Genomic DNA, 14,582 nt, shown 5'->3' with positions numbered 1-14,582 from the left:
GCAAACCCTGGAGGACAGACACAGCTGTCAGACTCTCCTGGCACAGAGATGTCAAGCGATGCCAAGGTGAGCCAGCTACACAACCCTCTGCCTGAAATGGAGCCACTTTGTTGGCCAGGAGGTCATGAAGTCTGTCTTTGAGGAATGCAGCTGTCAATAAAACCACAGCGACAATGTCTCTAGATCAGCTTAAAACCTGAATCAAATGAGAAATAACTTCCAGGAATAATCTTCATACAAAACAATAAAGCACTGGATTGGTCAGGTTACTTCTTAATTCTGCAGGTTAAGGACTAAAAGTGAAATCATGTCTTACAAAGAAACACAAGGTGTAAATATCGGCTTCCGAATACCTTCGGTGTGAAGACTTGTTTCCGGTGGGTTTTTAAACCACACAAATAAGCTGAATGACTGTTGTTTCTGATTTCTTCTCAACATAAAAGTGTTCTACCTGTGATGTGAATGCCACCAGGTAGCATTTTATCTTTAGCAATACATGATGTACTTTTTACTGTTTATGTACTATTTGCAATGTCGTTTTTTTGTACCGTAAGCGTAAATGGAATCAGAGTCGAGTCTGCCACAGTTGACAACCATTTGACGGAGATGAAGTGCTTCCGAATTTTAACACCCTTCTCACTTTCCTTACTAACTTAAATGATGTCTTGCCATATTTGAAGCTTGCGCTATATGTATAAAGCATATGCTTTATTTAATCATTTTTAAAAGATGTATTATAACCAATGCTTGAATGACATCTTAGTTGCCCGTCCAGAGACATGTAATATGTATATTAGAGAATCATTGTTCCCATTTGTTTGATGGCTCTATTCGTTTGGTGGTATGTTTGACCAATCTAATCTTATGCACTATTCTAATTTGTACCTTTTGTCTATGTATAATTAGGATGAATTTTACAAAGGGCTTTTAAAGAGGTATGTGCTCATAACAGGAGTTGCCCATGTTGAAAATGAAAAGGGTTTGTTTTTCCCAATGCAATGAGAGGGAGTACAGTTGCTTGTGTCGGAGTGGACAGCGTTTACTATGGTAAATTCTAGCAGATTTAAGACGCAAGGCTTTGCGAAAGTTATGCTCTGTTCAGCGATCAAAAGTTGAGGAAGTTTCTAGCTTTAACACACTCATGGGTTGTGTAATACCATCCATCGCAAAGCAAAAAATGTTCTCTCCTTAAGAAAACAGATATTTTCTTGTTTGAACCCAGAAAAAATATATGCAAAAACGTGTTAAGGACATATGAGAGCTTATTACAGGCATACAAAAAATAAATAAAAAAAACTTACCAGCATTAAAGGAAATCCAAAGCCAGCTACAGCACTGCAGGTTGATCCTAATTAAAAGTCACTGGTTACATCATCGATAAAAAGAACGACATGAAGACTAATTAGGCTTGTCTGTTGACTTAAACAAGGTCCATTTTTTTTACCGCAACACTAGCTTTGAGAAATATCTCCTGTCACATTTGTTTTACATGTTTACTGACTATATACGCCTGTTTATTCATACATCAGGGTTAAAAGAGCAAAAAGTTTAATGTATAAATATTATGTAAAAATGTATGTATTTGATGTGAATATAATGCAGCATTAGTTTACAGCCTTTCACAAATACACACACACTCTAAAGCTGAGGATTTGACTTTGTAAACAGTGTTATGTGCGCGTAAACTTTTCAAATGCTTTTCTGGGTGCAGCCAGGTGGCGTTACAACGTGTCCTAACTAGGTGTGAAGCGACACGTTTCCAAGTAATTTATTCGTCCAAAATGCAATGCAAACCCTGCAACAGGGACAACCTGGTTTCTGGAAGTATTATTTTCAAATGATATTTCAAAAAAGCATTGAACCAAACAAACGGCTCTGAGATAAATCATTCGAACAACATTTAAGCAAAAAAGTTTATGAATTTAAAAATGGGAGAGACAAAAGTATAAGACTATACCTCACATTTTTTGAAGCGATTAAGTTCTCAAACCAAGAAGCACTGCAAATGACGTAACAACATCAGCAATAATGGTACAATGTAAAATGATTCATTATCAAAGTCATTGATTATCAAAAATAGTATTGAGTATTAAGTTAGAATATTCAAACATAAAACTTTAATTATGCCATTGGCAGTGCTTTATGGGACCAATGGGGATTTTAATTACTCTAGCAAGCAGTATTTTGGACCAATACGATTTTACCGTGGGCGGGGCTACCCAACATAATGCTATAACAGAAGTCATGCCTGGTTAGGGCACAGGTTCCCTAGCTGAGATAAATAGCTTTTCCTTCCATTAGCTCTATGTCATCAGCATTCACTCTCTCTGTTCCACTCATCCTAGCGTCCTCTTCTGACTCATCAAGGCTTAATGGACGTTCACACCGACTGTGATTAAATTGTTGGAGGTCAGAGTCTATCCTGCCTGTATTCTTAATGGTTGTCACCATATTACATGGTAGTTTATTTGCATAAAATTGCATACCTTAACTTTGTTGCATTAGGGGTTGTTGTCGCTCGTGTCACTCAGAAATTGTCAGCCCTCAATAAAAATGGCAAATCACTGACTGAACGTCCAGTCACCATTCATCTTCAAAATGATGTAAATGTAGAGTACACACAGGACCTGTAGACAGGGGTGTAAGAAGTACTGAGAAAATATACTTTTGTATGGGTACTAAGACAACATTTTACATTAGCCTAAAATATACTTGAGTGAAAGAGAAATATTCTACATTCACATTACCGTTCAAAAGTTTGGTCAGTAAGATTTTTTTCCCACTGCTTTCAACATTGAATATAATGTTTTACTATATTACGATTTTCAATCAAATAAATGCGGCTCGGTGAGCATAAGAGACTTATTTTAAAAATAATTAGAAAACGTACCGAAATTATACCTTTGAATAGCGTAATTGTACAAAAGGGTTGTTTCTTAGCTTTTGAAATCAATTAAATCATTTGGACATTTCAGACATTGCAACCTATTTAACCCAGTTGTCTTCAATGTCACGAATATATAAGAATCTATAGGACACTGAACTGCATTTAGTGCTAAACTGAAATCAATATGTTGAAACGTTAACTCTGCATTGTGCAGATCGAACATGTTTGAGTCAAATTCATCTTCAACAATGGTTACAATATATAGGCACATGTTGTGGTGATTGATGAGATGTCTTTTAACAAGGATGAATTACCATAGTTTGACCAATTACATTACATTTTACATTGATTTTACTGTTTGTTTCTTGGGATTCCGAGACCTTGATATGCCTTTTTGGCTAAATAAGGCAGACAAAATTATATTTTCTCATTAAAAGAAAAGAATTTGCACCTTAGTGATGAAGCACACAACATTTTTAAGTACCTTATACCCTTGCCTACAGGAACCTGTGCAAAAACTGATCTTCAAACTTCAACTACTGCACCATCTCACATTTGGACAGTTTCATTGATTATTATCTAGTTTTGTCGCATCACTCACTTGCAGTGCAGACCTGACATTACAGTAGTCTCTCTCTCCTTCCTGTTCTCTCTGTCACTGTCTCATTTGTGTTTGTTCCCCCGTCTCTCATCAGAACAGTGGGAGGCGTAAGTCTCAGCTGTCGGTGATATCTAAGTTAATATGGGTCTCCTGATGATGGAGAGAGAGAGAAATGGAGGATAATACAGTACATGATGATGAAGAACTGTGGGTGGAGAGAGGAGATCTGTCATCCTCTCCTCTCGTTTCCATGTACTCCATCTCTTTTGCTCGTCTAATGCCCCATTTCCATATCTGCCATGCCTTTTTTTTTCTTAAGTCTGGTTGCACTTTGAGGAGATGTTGAATAATTCAGAGAAATAAAATTTACAGGATGGTGAAAGAGAGAGAGAGACAGTCAGAGAAACACTGCTGTAGAAAGCACATGAAAAACTGTGGCAATTCAAAAGTGAAGCTGAAATGCACCTATTTGAGTAGAACACAATTTATAGTCGTATAAGTGTGCAAGTTGTACGTTTTAGAAGACATTTATGGACTGTTATAATGTCTGGGAAGGTTTGGCTTGACTATTAAGGAATATCCAAGGTTCAAAACAAGCTTAAGACCCCATGAATTCACTTGTTGTGCCCTGTGTTGACATTTTCTATTGAAACAGGAAGTTTAAGTGGGACACATTCAAATCTCACCTTTTTTTAAAAGTAACCAACAGGAATGAAGGTATTAGAGGGCGGGACATTCTCATCCTACAGTTCTGATTGGACAAAAAACTGTTTAGTGTAGAATGAGTCAGCAACATTTCTGTCAGTCTAAGAAACTCTTAGATTTTAGGAAACACTTCTTTTTTTCAATTGAAAGTTTGAATGTGCAACATGTGCTAGATATTTTTATAAACTTTTAGGAATATATTAGCCTATAGACTAAAATGAAGAAAGCTAAATGACATGGGCTAAAAGCAACAAAAACTTTTTTCATGGGGTCTTGAAGATATCATCAAAAGCATCAACAGCTACTGTCGATAACCTAATTACAACCTAAAACAATTGAATGCACTTACAATGGAAGTCTATGGCATAAACATCACAATACACACCATCTCAAAAGTATACATGCTAAACATAAAGATTATGTGTGTTAAAATGTTTGATAATATTGCTTACTAACCTTATAAAGTTATATCCAAATGAGCTGCCGACAGACTTTAAACTTGTTTTGAGCTGGTATATTCCTTTAAAGATTTACAGAACATTGACTACTGAAATTGTCTAGTGATAAAAACTACAAATCCCATGATTCAATGCAACAATTACCAGGTAGAAAGATGTCTGTAAATGCTTTCTCTTAGGTCAGCATGAGAGCAACCTTATTCAATAAATAATGATTATTATTATGAAACCAATTTTTACTAAGCAATGAAATAACTGAACATATGGTAGAGAAGCAATTTGATGTTCATGATACCAAGAGCAATGATGATGATGATGATAATGGCAACAGTAACCATGCTGACTCAACAGCAAAGAAAACGGCAATTGTTTCTACAACATTAGATGCAATTTATAAGGTGCATACGGACATGGTCCAACTGATTTAATGGCTTTTTAAACATCTCTTTATAACAGAAACATTGTTAAGTGTTCTTTGTATAAACTTGTTTAAAAAATAAAAGGCAGAGTGAAACACTCCTCTGGGCTGAGTCTGGTTAATGATCACCGGGGGATCTATCTGCAATTTCTGGGAAGATCTACTAAAAAAATAAAATAAAATCATGCAACATTTACTGAATAACAGAGAGTTTATACTGTTAGAGAATTATCTAAGCACTGAGGTTTTATGCAACAGTGGGATGTAAACCACATGCTGCAAAGGAACCTGTAGCATTTTAATAGTCTCATTTAGCCTGACTTTCAGTTATGGACATAAAATCTGGTTCAAAATGCAGCATGTTTGGTCAAACACTTCCCACTTAGACAGGAAAAGGGTGTATGCTTGACGTAATTTTTTCCATTAAGTTGAAGGAAACGTTCAATCGGAAATGGTAACACTTTACAATGAGGTTAAATTCTTTAACATTAGTTAATACATTCAGTGTCATGACATTTACATTTACATTTATTCATTTAGCTGACGCTTTTTATCCAAGCGACTTACAATTGCTATATATGTCAGAGGTCGCACGCCTCTGGAGCAACTAGGGGTTAAGTGTCTTGCTCAGGGACACATTGGTGTCTCACAGTGGATTCGAACCCGGGTCTCTCACACCAAAGGCATGTGTCTTATCCACTGCGCCACTACCATCATGAACTAACAAAGTTAATAAATAGTATTGTTAATGTTAAAAGGTACAGTATATGTAACTTTTGGCCCTAGAGGTTAAAAAAACTGAATGTAATTTGCAGAAGAACATAGTTTGGTTGTGCTTCAGCTCTATGTGACTGTGCTCAAAAATAAGTTTTTTTTTTCTCATTACTAAAAGAAAAGGAGAGAAAGAGATTATCCTGCTGCATAAAACATTAGCTGAAGACATTACTGTAGCAATATCCATAAATAGACACGGTACTTCCTTGAAAATAAATTCCAGCACAGCGCTACAACAACCATAATAAAATGACCCTTAGCCTTACAATAAACTCTGTTAGAGAGCTACATAAAACAAAACATCTTCGCGTCGCTTTTACAACATTTCAAATCCTTCCGCTCTCACCATCTCTGAAAAAAGTCAAGTCAATAGCCCCTTTCACACATACAGGCTAAATCCAAAAACGCCCCCTAAACCATCATTCACTATTCCCTACGTTAGTCCCCTAATACTGTTCACTTGAAAGAGTGAATAAAAAGGAGTGAGCAAATCCAGACAGCCGTTGAGCGTACACTCGTTATTGCAGTGCAATGTGGGATTGAATAAGTGCACTCAATAATGCCCACTATGGTTTCGGAGAAATTCGGACACTACTAAAATGGCTGGCCCCTCAAATAACGCCCTATTTGACGGAATAGGGGGGCGATATCGGACATTTAAAGATCACCTCCGATGACTGACATACAGAATTTACCGGAATTTGGAGCTGATGTGTGAATGGTCTCTTACCGGTAAAAAGCCAGAATGCCGTTGCTTGTGTGAACAGCATTTTTGTGTATTTACCGGTAAAGTAATTCTGGCAATTTTACGGTAATTTACCGGGATTGCTGTGTAAAAGGGGCTAATGTTGATTCTGGTTTTATTACAAGCACAGTCACGTTTGATTTTGCCAGCAGACTCTCCTCTGTTCAGCGTTTTTTTTTTTTTAAATGGGTGATTCACCGTTTCGAGAGTTAGTGGCAATAGCCAACAATACACTGTATTGGTCAAAATGATCGATTTTTCCTTTATGCTAAAAATCATTAGGATATGAATTAAAGATCATGTTCCATGAAGATATTTTGTAAATTGTGAGTGAATGCAGCACAATCGCGAACATAAATTGACAACTTTAAAGGTGATTTTCTCAATGTTTCGATTTTTTTGCACCCTCAGATTCCAGATTTTCAAATAGTGGTATCTCGGCCAAATAATGTCCTATCCTAACAAACCATACATCTATACATACCTTTATAAATCTCAATTTCAAAAAATTGACCCAAGTGACTGGTTTTGTGGTCCAGAGTCACATATATGCTTCAAAGTAGCTGGAGCAACATTTCTCTATTTACAGATATGACAAGACACAAACGGCCTGGTGAAGTACGTAATTTCCTACGCAACCCATCCTGCATGGTCAAAAATATAAACATTAATGCTGCGTTCCAGACAGTTCGGTATTTGGATTTTTCTCACCTCATCCTTGGAAATAATATCCGGAACTCGACTCAAAGTCAAACATTCGACCTGCGATTTCGGGGTATATCAATCGATCAACCCCAACTGCAGCGAGACACGTCATTTGACGTCACTTCCAAGATGTTGGCAAGTCCTGCTTCCAATGAGCATAAATGTAAAAACAAACTTTAACATTAGACATCAAGTTTAAGCAATCATACTTTCGTTTTTTTCTTTTTATGTTGTTTTCATCACGGTACGTTTTTGCCATAATTGACACAAAAACACGATTATTTAATTTGGGATATTCCAACATTCAACTTCGTCTGGAATTCAGCATTATAATAGACTTAACACAGTGTATCAGGGTGAGACAAAAACACGTTACATAGTGTACCTTTAATTTGTAAATATAGCCTACCATTAATAACCGTTTATTCATGTTTGTACATAACATACTGATACCTGGAATGTTAAAAATGCATTATTTCACAATATTAGCCTACTGTTTTTACTGTCTTTTTGATCAAATAAATGCAGCCTTGTAAAGCATACAGTAAGAGACCCCAAACTTTTGAACATTAGTGTATTTTTAGCTCCTGTTATAAATAATGTTCTCAAATAGAGCCTTATTTTAAAGTGTTGCCTCAGACATAAGCAGAACATGCAGCTTTCAAACATTTGACAGCAAATACCTCATAAACTGAGCTGTAGAAATGGTGTAAATAAGGAACTGGTGAATTTAGCCAGCTCTCAGCAGTTAAATATGCAATACACTGAAGATACACTGGCATGCCTACTGTTTTTAGTAGACTGAGAAATAAATCATTTGGAAAGAGGTAACCACAAAGCCGTCTATCACAGCAGTTTAATTGGAAAGAAACTCAAGGAACAAAGACATCTGGGGTGCTTCTCAATTCTTATTTGTGCATCCTCGTTTCCTTTCCTCGCGTCTCAGCTCCACCCAAGTAGGATGCGAGGGAAGGCTGCGAGGAAAGAAAATGAGGACGGAGGAATCGAATGAAAGCTTTTTTTTTTACATTGGAATACTTTATCACTCGAGCGTCACTTCACCGCGTCATCAGCAGCGCTCAAAGGATCTGCCCTTATGTTGTTGAATATTCATAATAAATAATAATGAAGCAAGATACCCTGCTGATTAATTGTTTTATATAAACTGCAAATGTAAAGTATAAATTAAAATGATTGAGACCGATGTGAAGGGGGAGGAGAATTTATACGTGCATCACGTTTAGTCGATAAAACTCTTCAGCATAGGATACACATGTGTATCCTCGCTCATGACTCCTCTGGAAGCTTCCTCCCTCCTCGATCCTCGACTCCTCGCGGTGCAATTCGAGAATTGAGATGTCCTTCAAGATGGCTGAGCTTGATCGGTTTCCGGGTCATAGGATGGAGGACCGAGGAGCAAGGAGACGAAGAGGGATATTGAGAAGCACCCCTTGACTCATTCATTCACATTAGAGGTGCTGGGACCAGAGGGGGCAATGACCTCCTGCAATTTTTGCTCACATTCAGCTGGCTGATTGTAAAATACATCTTCAGTTGGAAGTGCACTCCTGAAATAAACTATTTACAGTTGTTTCAGAAACCTGATATTATTTCAAACAGACAAAAGTGACCAATTTGTCAAGATATAAAACCATATGTGGTCTATAAAACCACATAACTCAAGCGCATGCATGAATTTACCAATTCAACAATTTAATTCAGATCTACTAACAATAAAGAGTGCTGCAGTAATGATGTATTTTTGTAGGCCAGCCTAGATTTTAGATTCACCCTGGTTCACACGACAAAAACCCAATAGGATTTTTCCATAGCATTTGGAATATTGCAGAAAATAAGCTCTGACACCAACAAAAGTTTATGATTCTAACACATTTTGTTCATTATGATAATCTTCACAAATGAACACAACTTTTAGGAAGTTTGAGGCCTAAATACAACTGCCAAGTCAAAAGCAAAACATAGGCTATAAGCGAACCACACCCCGGTCACATGACTTCAAAGTCAGCACCATCAAGCTTTCTTCCGACTGTTTCAGTCTTTATTTAAAAACATGTTCCCTGAAGGTTCGAGTTAGAATATTTTGCAAGAGCACGACTATAAACACAACGATGCTGTGAAAGACTGAAATTGGACTAGTGAGTAGAGATGAGATTTACCTGTTCGGCGGATGACGTTTAATGTCCCAGATAACCTCTGTCCATTTAGACACTTGTTAGTTTCAATTCACAAAATAAAACATGACAAAATCTTGAGTTTGTGTTAACCACAGACCTTATTTCAGGCATTTGTAATGGTCACTTTGTGCTTTTATGTTAATCTGAGGTAAAATGAGAACTGCGCATGTGCGTAGAGTGTCAGTAATAGATTTGACCATAGACAGTAAAATAAATGAACACAGCGACCCCATAGGCTTCAACGGAGAAAAGTGAAGCAAATTGGAAGCACTCACTTCCTGATGGCTGAGCATACTGCGCAGACTCAAACTGAGCTTGATGACGTAGATGTGACGTGAGCAACCTGTCTGACAGTTCTAAGTCTTCTAGTAGCTGTGCCAAGAGAAATCTGAATCATTCCCTTCCGAATCTTGCAGAGCGTGAGTAGGAGCTGTCCATGAGCTAGGAGCAACTTTATGACTCTCTATGGGCTTCTCCCTTGACTTTATGCCTCCACGTCCCCCCGATTGACTGCGAGCTTCTCCTCCTGTCTATACGGTAATTTCCAGAGAGTCGCGTGGTTATGACGCAATCGTTATAGCCTATTTTTACAAAAACTGCTTCTACGGGGCCATAACGTAAGATACAAGGTAATGGAGCCTTTTATACATTGTCGTGTTTCTTTAGAAATAAACAATGGACAAATAGAGTCTTTAAACGCCTCAGATGTAAAGTTATTCGCTGTCAAAGTGACGCCAAAATGAATGGGAGTCAATGGAATGCTAACAGCAGGTGATGGCTTGTTAGCCAATGGCGGCCCCCGAGGATGGTACGCTTTCCGGGTGCTGGATTACCCCCCTGGATTTGACAGGTGAGGAGAAGAGATAACCGCTCTACCGACCTTTGTACTCTTTCTTTTATTTCCTTTTATATTTGTGACCAGGGTTGGATGTTTGTATACTTTTTCTCACTCGATCCCCATGTATGCGGACGAGTGTGACGTTTGAGTAATTTTATTTAACACGGGGAAAATACGCCGTCTCTCGTGCATCTTTTCCTCCGACACCTATTGTTTTTTTCTCTCTGGGCCACATCTCAACTTTGCGTTACACATTTAACCAAAAACCCATTAAATTCACACATATGTTTAAAATATTCTTGGGTTAAAAAACAAACAAAAAAACATTGACTTCAGGACGATGGATCCATGCTAAAATGCTAACTCGTTTCCGAAAGTTTGGCCTACAAAAATACATAATTCCTGCAGCTCTCTATGTTAGCATGAGGTAGGCCTAATATTCATGAGCCAAGTCAGTGACATTTATGACTACTTGAAATGCATTACCCACAACACTGCCATTAAAATACAACATTTGAGAAGTTTGGGCCAGCTGACATCTCTAAGAGGGTGCTCTTGTTCAGTAGCCTATTTCCTGAAGTAAAGCAATTCAAAACCAATGAAATGTCATTATATATGTGCAGTGTGTGAGCTGAGAAAATCAACATAAAAAAAACATAATTATGTCTGAGGGATTAACAGCCTAAATTAATGATTTACCCTGCCATTATGATTTCACACCAGCTTCAGCACATCAAGACATGGCATCAAACCTCAGTGTGTTCTACCTGCAGATCCTAAAAGATAAGTGGCGTCAGACGTCTCTCATCCTTGCTTGATGTTTGACGTACTGTACTTCTGAACATCTGTCGCTCACTCTTGGCTTGTATGGAGAAATACACATGCAATATCTGCAACAACACCTGCAGAACAAAACCAAAGGCAGAAATAAACAGACACGAAAGCTGTTCCTTAACGGGTCGGCAATCACGCCGGCGTGATCTGCTTGTTTTTTTCCTTATCAGTGCGAAAGAGATTCAAAATACTCTGTTGATTTTGATATTACATGCTTGTATTGTACATCAATCGATCCTGTTAAGTGTGTTTTTTTTTTTGTGTATACTCACAATAAAAACAACATGTTGTGCTTTTTGCCAAATAAAGAAAAATAAACATGATGCGAGTTCTGCCTTCTCTCTGTCAGTGTAGTCCATTCTGAAACGCGTCCGAAAATGAACTAGCCTATAACTCAGCGAATACTCAGTCAAACAAGCATACAGGCACACAGGCATAAAGCTTGAATTCTCTTCTTTTAAATGAAGTAAATTATATAAAAAACGAATATTCTCAGTTAATGTAATCTGTATGAAAAGAGAGAGATGTCAGCCGTTCTCATCTCAGCTCATTAAAGGTGCTGTAAGCGATGCCACGCGTTTTTTAGGCCAAAACATTTTTTGTCACATACAGCAAACATCTCCTCACTATCCGCTGGCTGCCTGTCCCCTGAACACACTGTAAAAAAACGCGGTCTCTGTAGACACCACAGGCTCCACAAACTGCAACAAAAACAAATTGGGCTCACCCGCACCATGAAACACAACAAACAGTGCTCCAGCCAATCACCGACAAGAAGTATTTGAGGGTGGGGTTTGGGGGGTTAGTGTGCGTGCACATGAAGTGGGTGTGGAGGAGAGAGAAGCATGAAGAGGGAAGTTTGAATTATGGCCGAAACACGACCAAAGAGGTGTCCGATGAACAAATTGCAAAGAAGAGGGACAAAGATAAGGGACGAGGATAAGGAACGCGCGAAATACCGAATTTACATCGGAAAAACCTTTTAAAGGTGGCGAGAACTCCGCCGGCAGAAGGGCTTCCAATCCACATTCAGTTGCTCTGTTTTTGCAGAACAGGTAAATCCATATTTCTTTCTAAATTGACGTTCATGTTCGCCAAACCAACACAAGGATGTAATTAGCTAGAACTATGCAGTCAGCGTTAACTTTGGTGAATACAACATATAACGTTATGTTTCTAGCAGCTAGCGATCAATCTCTATTGTAAATGATCAAGCAAATTCACAGTAGGGCAACAATTTGTGTGAATGATTGTTTTCATCCACTGTTTGTTATGAATTTGAATGTTCATTTATAGGCTATTGACAACTTTGACAAAATTTGTTTACGACGCCGCCGTTTATTCTCACTGGGAAACGCGAAGCTACGTTATCTTGCTATTATTGCGTCCTTGTATGGGAGCTATAGTTATAGCTTCAGGTGGAGAAACGATTTTAAAATAATGTTTCTCTTTTTCTGCATTATATAAAACCCTTTATCTAACTTAGCGACATTACACATTGAATGAAGTATCAGTAAAACTTAACTTTGTTTGTAGTGACTACTACGGATAATATTGGAAGGGAGGGGAGGAGGGAGGAGACGGGATGAGGAGGAGGGAGGGTCTAGCTAGCCTCCGTTTTGTTTGACAACAATTCGAATGTCAACAAGAAGTTACGACTCCCGGCATCGCTTACAGCACCTTTAACTTTAATTCGACCCGCCCACGGAGAGCGCGCGCTATTCAAACGCAAATGACTGAGGCAATACACGCAAACCTGTGAACGCCCACATCAGCTGGATAACACACACCGTGACTCATGCACTTTATATGTCGTCTTGTTTCGCTGAGAGGAATAATACTTAGGAATAATTTAGTTTCACATCGAGGAACAACGGATCCAGCTATTCAGAGGACTGTGGTAAGTTTTTTTATTCTTTGTTCTAATCGCGATATGCAATAGTGTTGGTAAACTGCAAAAGGACTGCTTAAATATGAATCGCGTGTCTGTGTGTGAATGAATGAACAGCACAGATGTTTAGCCTACTACAGCTGTAAACAACAGCGCACACTTGCACTTACATTAGTAAATGTTATTTTTACATGAACACATTTACTAGTTTAGCTTTTACCAAACTATATTGCTATACTGAGATGAGTAAAAATCGACTGAAATATGTTGAAATAAAATGTCTTTGTATAAGCAACGTATTAAACTGCAAATTAACATTTATATGCCCTAATATTTCATAAAAAACAATGTTACAGTCAGGTGAAATATGAAAGACAACATTTTGTTGACTAGATTTGGGTACAGTTTTTACTGTAGAATATACTGCCACATCAAATAAGCGTTTGTTTAGCAATTTCTGCTCATATGTTCTTATATATATATAAAATACTATTTTTGTCAAAAATAAAGTCATCAACTAAGATGTTAGCTGTTCCAATGTTGGCTATATTCAAACTAATGAATACATATGATAAATTGTAGGCCTATAATCATTTTTTTACAAAGAGTACACTTGAAATATTGTTGAAATTGTAATTATTGTTGTAATTGTAACCTTTTTAATAAAATAGCAAAACATATTTACAAGATAGATGTAAGCAAAATCTTAAATGGTCAATATAAGTCTTCTTCTAAATATATCTTTTGTCCTTGCATTCATTCTTGTGGCTCAGTCAGTGTCACACCTGAATGAATGGCTCATTATGTAAGTCATTACGCATAATGGGTGAGACATTGTATTCTCAGGTGTAAACCACTCCTCCTTCACGCCCCCATCGCATATTGGCTTTCCAAGCAAAACCTGTCTTACACAATTTAAATCAATGTATTGTTTTATGTGAACGATAAAGCAATACTATTTTCACATAATCTTGAAGCCAGAACTCGAAGCGACAACATCCATTAGTCAAAAGTCTTATAGTATAGTATGAGTTATAATATGGGCGGGTATAGATATATACACAAGATGTCGCATTGGCTACTGCGAAACCGTAGCCAATGCGACATCTAGTGTATATATCTATACCCGGCCGCGCTCTCAGATCACTTGGACGTGGCTGAGTTCAAGAGGTAAAAACGATATAAATACTGTTCGTTTTCTCACACAAACCGCTCGTTTCGTGTCTTGGGCCATCAATGTGTACTTACGATGGGGAATTGTTTAATTTGGACGATGGGGAATTGTTTTAATTTGGACTCTGTGCATGCTCTTTGAGACAGTGACCATCGACCTGCATTATATGACTGACAGACAAGAACGGTTTGACCTAAAAATATCAAAATTGAAACTACTGCGGAAAAAAAGACACCTACATCTTGGATGGCCTTGAGGTAGGCTAAAACATACCAAAATGTAATTTCAAAGTGAACTATCCCTTTAAATGATTTTAGCAAATGGCTGCAATATAACAAAGAGTGAAAAATGTAAGGG

The sequence above is a fragment of the Leuciscus leuciscus genome (genome assembly GCF_965113295.1).
Source record: "Leuciscus leuciscus genome assembly, chromosome: 1".
Lineage (NCBI taxonomy): Eukaryota > Metazoa > Chordata > Actinopteri > Cypriniformes > Leuciscidae > Leuciscus > Leuciscus leuciscus.
This window is presented reverse-complemented; position numbering follows the sequence as displayed.